At 36.9% G+C, this 14120-nt stretch overlaps 1 protein-coding gene and 1 pseudogene across 10 annotated transcripts in view; one reads left to right on the top strand and one right to left on the bottom strand.

Annotated features, from left to right (window-relative positions):
* ARID4B (AT-rich interaction domain 4B) overlaps positions 1 to 14120 on the top strand; it is a 125420-nt gene that overhangs the window by 13547 nt on the left and 97753 nt on the right. The window lies entirely within an intron of this gene.
* Positions 5127 to 8090, bottom strand: LOC308550461 (large ribosomal subunit protein eL20 pseudogene; annotated as a pseudogene). Its single transcript has 2 exons — positions 7552 to 8090; positions 5127 to 5130 (listed from the first exon to the last, which is right to left on the bottom strand). The product of its transcript is annotated as a large ribosomal subunit protein eL20 pseudogene (transcript).

Raw genomic sequence — 14120 nt, 5'->3', positions numbered from 1 at the left:
TTTGGTATATATGTAGTGGCCTCACTTACAGCAGTATTTTGCATTCAGTGGTATTGTTATTCAGTAAGTATTGTTAATTTATTTGACTATCTAATACTACTAGGTAGTGGATAGTCCCAGTCATCTGTAACATTTTTGATAGCATCACATAGTCCTGTTTATTATTATTATAGCTACTAACTATTAATGAAATGTAATTGCAGGAGATTGCTATTAAAAAGGTAAGCTGTGAGAGTTAGTAAGGGAGAATCCTGTGTTGAAGAAGCTACTGTTGTGCTTGGGATCTCTAGTAGCATTTATTAGAAAGGTTAATTTTGAGACAGATCACTGTAGGTAATGACACCAGCGGATGCTAGGGTCAGAATATGTGGTTTATGAAGAATTTTTTAACAGTGTAGTTACTGTGTTTTAAAATGGCACATTATGTTTCTAAAGTTTCATAATCATTAGTTATTTCTTACAATATCCCTTTGAGGCAGGTCAGCAGCATTTTCCCTTTTTATGATTGAAGAAGCAGATGCAAAGATGTGTGATTTTTGCCCACAGGCACATTACACTGATGGCAGAATCTGCCCTCTTAGTAAATGGAACCATGCTGCCTCTGCTAGTTATATGCGAGTAATAAAGTCGTTGCCATTTAGTGACCTTTTGATGGCTTTTTAGAATAGTGAATGTAGTTTAGAAACCTTTCACCTACTTTCTTCATTAAAAGAACGCAGTTTTAAAGCTAGAATTCATGTATATCATGGTATTATATATTTTATGTAAATTTATCCTAGTCTCTTAAAAAATGGAAGAAATCATAAAAGTATATTATTTTATTAATTAATTTAAGAGTGAGTTTGGCTGGGCGTGGCTCAGCGGTTGAGCATCGGCCTAGGATCCAGGCAATCGGGGTTCGATTCCTGGTCAGGGCACATGCCCGGTTGTGGGCTCGATCAGTGACTCTCTCATCATTGATGTTTCTCTCTCTCCCCCTCTCCTTTCCTCTCTCTGAAATCAATAAAGATACATTTAAAAAAAAAAATTGAGAGTGAGAGGAAGGGAGAGAGAAACATCATTTTGTTTTTCCACTTATGCATTCATTGGTTGATTTTTTAAATTATTTTTTAAAATATATCTTTATTGATTTCAGAGAGAGGAAGGGAGAGGGAGAGAGAGAGATAGAAACATCAATGATGAAAGAGTCACTGTTGATTGGCTGCCTCCTGCATGCCCCCCACTGGGGATTATTGAGTCTGCAACCCAGGCATGCATCCTGACTGGGAATCGAACTGTGATCTCCTGGACCCTAGGTCGATGCTCAACTGCTGAGCCACGCCCAGCCGGGCGTTTGGTTGATTCTTGTATGTGCCTTGACTGGGGATCAAACCCGAAACCTTGGTGTATTGGGATGACACTAACCAACTGAACTGCTCAGCCAGCGCCAATGAAAATAAGTTTAAATTAAACAGTGGACATAGTTCTTATGGGAGAACCTTTATTAGCTTGAAAATTAGTACTGTAAATTAGAAGAAAACAGTGCAAAACTTTGAAGAGTTAATATTTTAAAATGGGAGAAAAATGAAACCTCATGTTATATTGCCACAAGTAATTTTGAGTTGAACATTGTGGCCCATAGAGCCAGAAAAGACTTTCAAAGATAATTTGGCCCTGTGGATTTAGACCCCAACTATTGTGCATGTGACAACATAGGTTATCTAGAGTATTCACAGTCTGGGTGGTATCACTTAACTTGTAAGGTTACTAGGAAACATTCTCTAGTTACTTGTTTGGACTTGTTTCTACTAATCCATTCACTTTCCTCCAATATAGTTTTTTCCCCCCTATATGTGCAACCTTTTCCCCCTCCCAGTTGAAAAGAGTTCTGACTGTAATCTTTCTGTGTTGGCAGAGCAAAGGTGGGGGTTAGTTTTCAAGTAATAGGCAACTATTATAAAACAATTTAACTTACGGAATCATATAGAATCTGAAAATTATTCAATTTGAGTAGTTGCAGTTTTAAATCACAGTTTCTTTATAATTGATTATTTTGTATGTGCCTAGTCGATACTCTTTTTTGAAGGTAAACTTGGAAAAGCACTTTTTAATATTGTCATTTCTTAATTTTTCTTTGAGTCACCTTTTTACTTGGTTAACTCAGTCTTTCAACTCTCAAAACGGTGATGCTGTGTAAGGCAAGATTCAAAGTGAAGGAGTAGATGATAAAAATGGCTCTTAGACAACCCTCACCGAAGGGAATTTTATATACTGTCTTAAAATATATATATATATTTATGCGTATATTGTTTGCCTGGTAGGGCATGGCTCAGCAGGTGAGCATCAACCTAGGATCCAGGAGATCATGGTTCGATACCTGGTCAGGGCACATGCCCAGGTTGCAGGCTGGATCCTAAGTTGGGGGCATGCAGGAGTCAGCCGATAAGTGGCAACTCTCTCATCATTGTTTCATCTCTCTCTCTCCCTCTCCCTGAAACCAATAAAGATTATTTAAAAAAAACCAAAATATGTTTTTATTGATTTCAGAGAGAGGAAGGGATAAGTAGAGACATCAGTGATGAGAGAGAATCAAATCATGTTCTTTATTATTCCTACATGCAGGTTAAAAATTGGGGTATGCTGCTCTAGAATATGTTCAGCACATTTCTGTGTGAATATTCACTAGGTTATTTGTAGGTGTTATAGATGGAAACAGAGGTCTGCTAATTCTGTCTCAATACAAACCTGCTTCAAGTAAATGATTGAGATTGTCTCAGTTCTATGGTTGGAAAAAATGGTTTCTTTCTATATTGCATTATCGTGTGTTCTTTGCATGTGTAGCTGCTGGTTGAATACAGTTGAAGTTAGAATGTTAAAGATGAAGTTGTGACCAGTGATTTAGTTCTTGTAGCACTCAGGGTTCTGTTGACTAGGATATCTTTCCTGATCCAGACTTTCTACTCAGTCCATCAACTATACTTAGTACATTAAAAAAAAATTTTTTTTAAAAATTGATTTAGAGTGTGAGACAGAGGGAGACAGACACATAGATTTGTTTCACTTATTTATGCATTCATTGGTGTACAGCAATGCTCCAACCAACTGAATCTTGCTGGCCGGGCAAGAGTACAAACTTATAAAAAATTAATTAATTTTGGCCCTGGCCGGGTAGCTCAGTTGGTTGGAGCGTCATCTCTGTATGCCAGGGATGTGGGTTTGATCCCCATCAGGGCACATATAAGGAGCAACCAGTGAATGCATAAATAAGTGAAACAATGGCTAGATGTTTCTCTTTCTCTCTCAAAAAATAATTTAATTTTTATTGAGGTAACTGGTTAATATATACACTGTCCCCAAAAATGTATACACACACTTTTTTTTTAAATCCTCGCCTGAGATATTTTTTCCATTGCTTTTCAGAGATTGGGGTGGGGGAGAAAGAGAAACTTCGATGTGAGAGAGAGACATTGATTGGTTGCCTCTCACATGTTCCCCAAGCCTGCGACCAAGGCATATGCCTTGGCAGGAATTGAACCCAGGACCCTTCAGTCCGCAGGCTGGCGCTCTAACCACCGAGCAAAACCAGCTAGGGCTGGATCCTGAATTTTTATTGGAGATGTATTTAGAGTTCATAAAGTTTACAGATTCTAAACATTCATAAAAGTTTTCTAATAACCCAATTGAATATTAACATTCAAGTTCAAATTAATTATAATTACTGGATACCATGATAGCTCTATTATTAGTTTTTTAAGGAACTTTTGTATTATTTCCCATAGTGGCTGTACTTGTATTCCTCTGTGTTTATTGTGGAGCTTGCCTTCTTAACCACCTTATTTTGCTGGATAGAGTGAAAAAACAAGGGGAAGTGTTTTTTCCCCTTAGTTTTTCTGGGTTCCTTTTATGGAGGAACTGAAGTGGAGTGATTTAGGGGGGAGGGAGACTGTTTCAGCCATTCGTTTGGATGTTTAAGAACAGGACTAAATATTTAAGTTCCTGTGGTTCAATAAAAAGATACCAATAAACCCACATTCTTTTCCACTTCTAGATGCTTTGTATTATATATTTAAAACCTGTTAGGGCCCAGCTGGGTGTGGCTCAGTGGTTGAGCATCCACCTAGGACCCAGGAGATTTCCAGTCAGGGCACATGCAGGGTTGCGGGCTAGATCCCCAGTTGGCGGTGTGCAGGAGGCAGCCGATCCATGACTCCCATGGATGTTTCTGTCTCTCTTCCTTTCTCTCTCTGAAGTCAATAAAAATATATTTTTAAAAAAACATGCAAAACTGTTAGGGACTTTAAAGACTCTTTTCCCATGGTCCTAAATGAAGCCTTAGAATCCTTTGCCAGGATAGTGCTTTAGCATCTACCACTGCTAGATAAGAATTATGAATTCACATTCTGATCTAGTCCAGTGTCCTCACTTGGCTGTCTTGATTCATAATCCAGTGCTCCTTTCCATTATATCCCAGAGAACTGCCCCACTTCTAAACCAGTGCCAGGATTAAGATCTCACAAGGAAGAGTTAGATAGTCATACATAGGCAAGAAGTGTTTCTTTCTATGAGTAAATAGCTCCCTGATGTATTAGTGTCTGGTGTTAATTTTTGACTAGCTGAACTCTCAGCTTTTGTTATTTGTCATTAGGATATTAAACTTTTGGATAGTTGTGTTCTTTGAAAAAATATTGATTTCAGAGAGAGGAGGGGAGAGGGAGATGTCTCTCAACATCAATGATGAGAAAGTCATTGATTGGCTGCCTCCTGCATGCCCCCAACTGTGGATCGAGCCTGCAACCTGGGCATGTGCCCTGACCGGAAATCGAACCGCAATCTCCTGGATCCTAGGCCGATGCTCAACTACTGAGCCATGCCTGGCTGGGCTGGATAGTTTTTTAAAACACACAGTTCATCCCCTAGAAAAACACTAAAAACCTTATGTATACAAACTTGGATTAGATTCAGACATTAAGGTGGCTGTGGAAAGTACAATGAGAGACTTATAAGACTACCATTTTTAATGAATAAAATGTCTCTGTTTATGAATTGAAGCCAGTTTTCATGGCAGACATTAATGGTGTGATTTAGTTTCTTATCTCCGTGTCCCTAAGTTCTAACTTAAATTGTCTTTATTGTAGTATTAGCTGTGATTACCTGTTGATGAAACAAATATGGGTCCCTAATTAAGTACAATGAAGATCTCAAGCAAAATTGAAGTAAACTGGAGCAGTATGCCTACCTAAGCATCAGTCTGCTAAATCAAATAGTTAACCAGTCTAGTGGCTAGACACAGATGACTTTGTAATGCAGGTAGTAATTTTTATATACATTTAATGTGATGTAATTAGTTTTCAGACTAATGTACATACATTATTTGAAACCTTATAAAGTTTTAATTCTTGGAAAATTCAATGATCTTCAAATTTTGGAGACTCAAAGTAATAAAAATAGAGGATTAGAGATTAATGTACTTAAGGGTAACAAAATGCTGGTGATACAACTTTAAAACTTTATTGTGGAAATTTAAAACAAGCAAAAATGAATCTCAGTAAATTTTCATGTACTTTTGATCACCTAGTTTTAGCAGTTGTCTGCATTTTGCCATTCTTGTTTTATCTGTTTCACTCCACTGCTTTCTTTCCCCTACCCATCTCCATGTAGCATTTTAAAGGAAATCCCAGGTATCATTTCACGCATATTATTTCATCTAGTATTTAATCCATATCTTTTTACAAAGCATAAGCACAATGCCATTGTCACAAGGTATAATATTAATGGTAATTTCTTAAAGTCATCCTATAGTTGGAACATGTTCAGATTTCTGATTGTCTCAAAAATGTCTTTTACACTTGGCTTGTTTATACTAGGATCCAAATAAAGTCCTCACATTGCACTTTGAAAGATACATCTTTTAAGCCTAGTCTCTCTACCGAGTCTCTTCCCTTTTAATGCCATTTATTTGAAGAAATCATTTACCCCGTAGAATTTCCCGCATTCTGTGGACCATTGCATCTTTGTGGTTTTATTCAGTCCCCTCTGTATTTCCTGTAAACTGGTGATTAGTTCTAGAGGCTTTTTGATGCGAGTACTTCATAGGAGGAGGTGCTGTACTTTTTGACTACATATTATCAGGGGTACATAGGTTGATTCACTTTTAGTATTGCTAAGATTGTCAGTGGTTTTAGGTGTTGTCAGCCTTATTTACCTGTTATCAAGTTCCTGTCAACTTTCACTCAGTGGTTTTAACAACCGCTAGTGATTGTTGACTGATCCATTATATAAGGATTGCAAATTGGTTTTCTAATTATATCACTTTTTCTACATTTATTAAGTTGAAATTCTATATATTTAGTGATCTTACAATACAGAAATGCAGCATAAATGATTATTTTTCTTCTCACTTTGTTGATTTTTAGAATGAGTTTGTGACTTAGGAACTTCCTAAAGTGACCAATAAATCTTACTTTGTTTTGTTTTAGTTTTTAAAAATATTACAGATTTTAATGTATTCTATGTGTTTTAATCCATTGTAGTTGCTGTTTTGTTTGTTTGTTTTTTGTTAATCTTCACCCAAGGATATTTTTCCATTGCTTTTAGATAGAGTGGGAGGGAGGGAGGAAGAGAGAAACATTGATGTGAGAGAGAAACATTGATTGGTTGCCTCCTGTATGTGCCCCAACCTGAGTGGGGGATTGAACCTGCAATCCAGGTACGAACATGCCCTTGACAGAGAATCAAACCGGAGACTCTTCCGTGCGTGGACTGACACTCTAACCTCTGAGCAACACCAGCCAGGGCTGTGGTTGCTGTTTTTGATATTTTAATTGTCCTATCTTTGGCCAGTTGAATCCCTTCACATGGGTTCCTGTGTTCTTTTGAACTTGATCCCTTTAGTTTTTGATAACTAACTTTCTTTTTGGCATAAGGATCTTGGGTTCATCTTGTACATTTCCTGCCCCAGACCTAGAATCAGATATTTCTTTGGGGAACCCTGTATTTCTCAAGTGGAAATTGTTTTTAGAGACCACAGTCAGGGTTGTAGGGGTGTTCATTGCTACTGGTTTCGCATTGCTTTTAGGCTTTTTTTTTTTAGTGTTTAGATCCAGGAAATGAGGTGGTTTTTGTTCCTTTGTTTTTAAAGAGAAATAAATGACTTTATACGTGTGTTTCCAATTCCCATGAAAAATTACACTTTTGATTTAAATTATTTTGTTTTTTTACCTTTTTAATTTTATGCTGAGAATCTTGATTCCTAACAATTTTAACATATATTACATATAACATATATAAGTTTTGAAACAACAATACTAGTCTTTTAAAAAAAATTTATTGAATATATTGGGGTGACTGGTTAATAGAATTATATAGGTGTCAAGTGCAATTCTATAATGCATCATCTGTATATTGTATTGTGTGTTCACCATCCAAAGTTCTTTTAATGTCACCATTTATTCCCCCTTTACCCTCTTTTACCTCCCCCACCCCCCTTTCCCTCTTGTAATCATAATCACCACACTGTTGCCTGTGTCTATGAATTGCTGTTTTTTCCCCCCCAAGAAGTTTATTTGGGCAGACCAGGGGACAAGGAAGCCCTGCATCTCAAAGAAGGTGTTGGGCCTCTTGGTGGTGAAGTATGGCTTGTGCTGGCAACAAAGGACCTGGTGGGGCAACAGGAACTTGATCTTGGACTTGTGGAACTGCTTGACTGCTGATCCATGGCACTTGCTGGATCCACCTTCATGATCTGGATTGAGTGGGTGCAAGCACAGTGCTGGGCTCCCATGTTTCTGTAGCACTGGGTGATGGTGCCCTCGGTGGTCAGATCCTAGTACCCCTGCTACCTGTTATGGGTGCCACTGCGGGAATGGTGGTGCAGCCAGATGCCAAAGTTCTTAACCCGAAGGGGGGATCTTTGGAACACCTGCTCACAGTAAACAGTTTCCCCTGAAGATTTCATCTTCAGTTGAGACACAAAGTACCAGAAGTGGGACTTGGCAAACACATGGTTAGGTGCAAAGATATGCATGCGGTAGAGGGTCAATGTGTGGCACTTGGGGGTGAGCAGGCGGTGCCCCACCACCTTGTACTGTCTCAGGGGTGCCCGAGGCCTTCATAGCATTTTCTCCGTGTTCACCACCACCCACAAAAGGCTGTATCTAATGAGATTTTCCGTTTTTTTCCTTAATCCTTCCACTCAACCCCCCCGCCCCTCTGACAACTGTCAATCTGTTTTCTAAATCTATGAGTCTGTTTCTGTTTTGTTTATTTTGTTCATTAGATTACACATATAAGTGAAATCATATGGTATTTATCTTTCTCCGACTGGCTTATTTCACTTAGCATAGTGCTCTCTCCAGGTCCATCCATGCTGTAATACTAGTCTTACTATAAGACTGATAATACAATTTAAGATTTCTTTGTGTTTCTTTTGTCCTTAGGTTGTATTCCACTAGGATATAAGAACAGAATACTTATTTTAAAGTGACTTGAAATCATTGATTCTATGCACTTATCCTATCAACTTGATAAACAGATCATATATTTCAGTTTGTTTTTTATTTTTAGGGACTCTGTTTTCTTTTTTAATTTTTTGGATGTAAAATATTTACATGGTTTCCTAATGTTGGGGGTATTTTTAAAAAGGTGCTGCTTGTTAGCATATCATTATTGTCCCCATATCCTATCACAAACTAAAGAAATGGGGAAAAAAGAAATTGTTATTTTACCATGTTTTTATTGAAATTTTAATTTATGCTTGCATGAGTTTTTAAGGTTCAAATTTAAAAGTCCAGTGTAAATTTTCCAAGTGACCAGATGGTTGCTAGATGGCAGTAAATAGTTGTTTACATATTGCTTTTTAGAATTTCAAAAGTTGTGATTGTGATATCTGCAGAAAATCAATGAATGTTCCATGTAACCCCCCCCACCCCCCAATTAGTTAATGATTTAAAGATGTTTTGTAGGTTGATATATTGAATTTATGATTTAGGGTCAAACTTTCCGATTATGTGACTTAAATTTGCCAGACTAGGCACTTTTCTTATTGCTTAGCTACCACAGAAATAGATGTTAGAATCAGCTCTTGAGTAGGTAGATGGTGACAAACTGGTTATACTATTGTGCTGGCTTTTGCTAGACTTTATTTGGCCTTAGCTTCCTCTTGTCTTTCTTTTTTCTTTTATTCAGTATCTGGGCTTTTAAAAATATTCTGTGTGGTCATATCCAAAGGTGACATCCCAAGGTTTGGGAAATGGTTTGCCTTTGCTTACATTTGTACTGTTTAGATAAGTAAGATGTTTTATCTCATGGATTAGTGAATTGCCATATTTTTAAAAAATCAATTTTTACTGGTGTAATATAGTTAAGGGATATAGACTTATATAGGTCTTTTCCCCCCTTTATTGAAATAGACCAATTAACTGTTAATACTTCCTAGTAAAGGTCTAGAAAGACTTGTAACAAGTTGTTAACACTAATTGTCTCTAGAGGGTGAGAGCATAGAAAATGTTTAGTGTCTACTTTGTGCAGTTATGGTGTTTGATTTTTTATTAGCATGTACTGTTTTATTATAAAATTTTTTAACTTCTAACAATGATCAGCAATTCAAATGTAGAAAAAACTAAGGGAGGAAAAGTGGAAATCATCTTTTGTAGCATATATATTTTTGACCTTGAACCTGACAATTGTGTGGTGTTGATTTTTAGTTACTGTACTTAGGTACTAAGGAAAACACTACCTGTGTCAGTGTTATTGTGTGATTAAATGGTATAATATTACTAAAGCTTAATGCCTGGCACTTGGTGAGCGATCAGTTGAATAAGAACTCTGTCTTTGTAGATCCTAGATTTGCTGCAGCCCTGTAGGTTTTGAGGAGACAGTGTTATAGCTATATAGAGATGAGTGTATTGTGGGGGTCTTAGAAGAACTTTATATTCATTTGAGTGTACAACTTTTCCGTGTAGCTTTCTTTCTTGACTGTTCAGTTTCTCCTTGCAGCTTTTCTCCCCTGTAAGTATATTCCCAAAGGACTCATTTCCTGTTTTTCTGCCCAGCAAAGACTTTGGGGTCCACTTTGTACCTGTTCTCTTACTGTTACCTACCAATAGATGTAAAAACTTATCTTGCCCAGTAAAAAATTTAAAAAGTCATAAAAAGTCCGAATTTCAAGTTTTATGTATATTGTGGATCAGCCTTAAAATGGGTCATGTGACTTAAAACATAATTTTTTTAGTGTTTCTCCCACGTTATTGTAGATGTAACCTGGAAAAGTTGGAATTTCCCATTGCTTTTATTGATACATAAATCAATAACATTGGAATTGAATCTTTGAAACTGGAACTGTTCCTAGAATATTGAGGGTGCAGGGTTTCTGGAGGCACATTCAACTGTTCACAAAATAATGTCATGAATTGCAGCAGTAGTCAGCTTATATTAGAGGATATATCCATATTGTTGAAGCCCAAATATCTATTTTTAATTTAATTTTTTGAATGGTTAAATACTTATGTGGCTGAAAAGTTAAAAGAAATACAAAGGAACATAGCAAAACACTTTTCATTCCCACCTCTTCTCTCCATGTCTTGAGTTTTCCTTCCTTCTGCACAGGTAACCACTGTTGTTTCTTGTGTATCATTTCGGTGTTACTTATGCATAGATAGCAGACACAGGCCCTGGACCTGGCCGGCTACTCAGTTGGTTCGAGTGGGTTCGATCTCCGGTCAGGGGGGCACATTAAAGAAGCAGCCGATGAATGCATCAGTAAGTGGAACACGCGGCTCGAGCCCCCTCCCTCCCTCCCTCAAGTCAATTTTTAAAAAAGAAAGAAAAGCAAACATAAATTTGTCATCTTTTTCTTTTTTATTACCTTCAGTTTTAAAATTATAATACTGTCTGTATTTTTTGGTTTTGTTACTTAGCACATCTAGGAGATCTGTATCAGTGCATGGAGAATGCCCTTATTTGTGTGTTCTTTTAACAGCTTTGTTGAGGTATAATTTTTATACCAAAAGTTCAGTCATTATAAGTGTAAAAATCAGTGATTTAAAAAAAATAAATATATAGGGTTGTACATTCATTACCACAGTCTAGTTCTAGAACACTTTTTCACCCCAAAGAAGTTCCCTCCTCCCCATCTGCAGTCAATCCTTGCTCCCATCTTCAGCCCCAGGCAATCCCAGCTCCAGGCCAACCTCCTCATTTTTACAATAATATACTAATCAGTTTTATGGATGTAATGTAATTTATTTAACCACTCCCCTACTTTTGGATGTTTGGGTTTCTGTTGACCCTTTGCTTTTGCAGCAGTTCATACATGTGCGAGAATATCTCTAGGATAAATTCTGTGAAGTAGAGATACTGCTTAAAGGGTATATGCATTTTTTATTTTGATAATTATTGCCATTTTTTCTCCATATAGGTTATACAGCTTTGCATTCTCCCCAGCAAGGTGATTGCTTGCTTTTTCAAACCTTACCAGCCAATATGTTACCAGACGTACAAACCTTTGCCAGTCTGATAGTGAAAAATGGTATCTTGGACTAGTTTTTATTTTCATTTTTCTTATGCATGAGTTTCAACATCTTTTCATATATTTAAGAACCACTTATATTTCTATATCTACTACCTCTTATGTCCATTTTTCTGTTGAATGGTTAGTCTTTTTATTTTATTTTTTAAAATATATTTTTATTGATTTCAGAGAGGAAGGGAGAGACGGAGAGATAGAAACATCAATAATGAGAGAGTCATTGATCAGCTGCCTCCTGTATGCCCCTTACTGGGGATCAATCCCAAAACCTAGGCATGTGCCCTGACTGGCAGTTGAACCGTGACCTCCTGGTTCCTAGGTTGATGCTCAACCGCTGAGCCACGCCGACTGGTCTTTTTAAAAATAACTAATTTCCGGGTGTTCTTTGTATATGGGAGGTTAGCTCTTTGTTAGTAATGTGGATTACAAATCATTTTTTTTAGGGTTTGTCATTTGTGTGGTTTTTTTTTTTAATCTTTATTGATTTCAGAGAGAGGAAAGGAGAGGGAGAGAGAGAGACAGAAACATCAATGATGAGAGAGTCATTGATCAAGCCCGCAACTGGGCATGGCCCTGACCGGGAATTGAACCCCGATCGCCTGGATCCTAGGTCGATGCTCAACCGCTGAGCCATGCCCGGCCGGGCTAGGGTTTGTCATTTGGATTTGTTAGGTATTTTGTTGTTGTTTGTAGCCATGCAGAATTTTTTATGGTTAAATTTATCAATATTTTCTTTAATAGCTTCTCAACTTTGAGTTAATTTGCTACTTAAAGTTAGGCACATATTTAATATCCTTCCAAGTTCATAACTCATTATCACTTTGAATTAAATTAGAGATTTAGCCAGATCTACTGACTTGCATCTGTGATCAATACCTTTGAACGGGTAACATACGCTCTCACACATGTACAAGTATATCTGTTGGATAAACTTAGGTGTATGTTCCTGGGGCTAGGATTATATGTGTTTTTAATTTTGATAATTATCATCAGATTGAATACATGTATTTCCAAGACTATTAAGGTATTGCATTGCTAATAACTGGTGAAGAAATTAATATTGATTTGTGTTCAAGATACCACATTGTTAAATTCTCTCAGTACTGGAAAAGCTTTAGTTGAAAATAGAACACCTCACTGTAAATAAGAATCTTTTTTTATTATGTATTGGTCTTCAAGGTACCAGAATGATATTTTAGAAATTCTTGGGGAATTTGCATTAATTCTTTAAATAAATGTGCATATTCTGTTTCTCCCTCTTGACATCTGCCCTAGAGCAACACTTGTACAGGTGCATAAGAAGCGTGTTTGGATATGTTTATTGCAGCCTTCTTGGTAATAATAAAAAACTAGAAATCATTTAATATCATTAATAGAGGACAAGCTAAACAAGCCATGGTAAATTCCTACAATGATTATACCACAGAAACAATTTGATAGTCAGTGTTTACTGATTGGAAAGATCTCCAAAACATTTTTTGAGTGAAAAGGAAAACTTGAAAGACAGTGTATTAAATTTAGTACCAATTATGTAAAAATATTCACAGAATATTATATATGGATACTTATACATGTATATAAATGGAAGAGTCTGAAAAAAATCTGGAAGGACATATGCCAAAATGAAAAAGTGGTTACCAGTGGGAAGGGATTGGGATTGGGTCTGGTAATTTAGGACTTTAACATTTTATTATTTGTACAAGGATAATATTTTCATAGATTGCATAACTAACAACTAATTTTAAACATATGTTGGCAATAAAAGTATGTTGTTTTGTACACAGATACCTGTAAATTCAGAGAAAGAAGGCTGGAAGGGTGCCCTAAATAGGTGACAGTAGTTATGTTGATGAGAGGTATGAGAAGAGAAGATGAAGAGAGACATTTCCTTTTTGTATATATATGTATTTATATATATATATATATATATATATATATATATATATTTTTTTTTTTTTTTAAATATGTCTTTATTGATTTCAGAGAGAGGAAAGGAGAGGGAGAGACAGAAACATCAATGATGAGAGAGTCATTGATCGGCTGCCTAGCCCACAACCCCGGGCATGTGCCCTGACCGGGAACTGAACCCCAATTGCCTGGATCCTAGGTCGACGCTCAACCGCTGAGCCACACCCAGCTGGGCTATTTTTTATATTTTTATAAAGCAAGTGAATTTATGTATTAACTTGTGTGATTAAAAAAGACTAAATTTGGGGGGACCAAGAATTCATATGAGAATATGATCACATTTTGTCAGGCTCATTTAGCAGTTCTTTTTTAAAAAAATATGTTTTGCCCAGCCATGCATGGCTCAATGGTTGAGCATCGACCCAGGATCCAGGAGATCGCGGTTCGATTCCTGATCAGGGCACATGCCCGGGTTGCAGGCTCGATCCCCAGTCAGGGGCGTGCAGGAGGCAGCTGATCAATGACTACTCTCTCATCATTGATATTTCTATCTCTCCCTCTCCCTTCCTCTCTCTGAAATCAATAAAGATACATTTAAAATATATATATATATATATATATGTTTTTATTGATTTTAGAGAGAGAGGAATGGAGAGGAGGGAGGGAGAGAAATGTGATGTGAGAGAGAAACATGGATCGGCTGCTTCAT

The sequence above is a fragment of the Miniopterus schreibersii genome (assembly GCF_964146895.1).
Source record: "Miniopterus schreibersii genome assembly, chromosome: 21".
NCBI classification, from domain to species: domain Eukaryota; kingdom Metazoa; phylum Chordata; class Mammalia; order Chiroptera; family Miniopteridae; genus Miniopterus; species Miniopterus schreibersii.
Note: the sequence above shows the minus strand (reverse complement) of the source record. Positions and strands in the feature narration are given on the sequence as shown.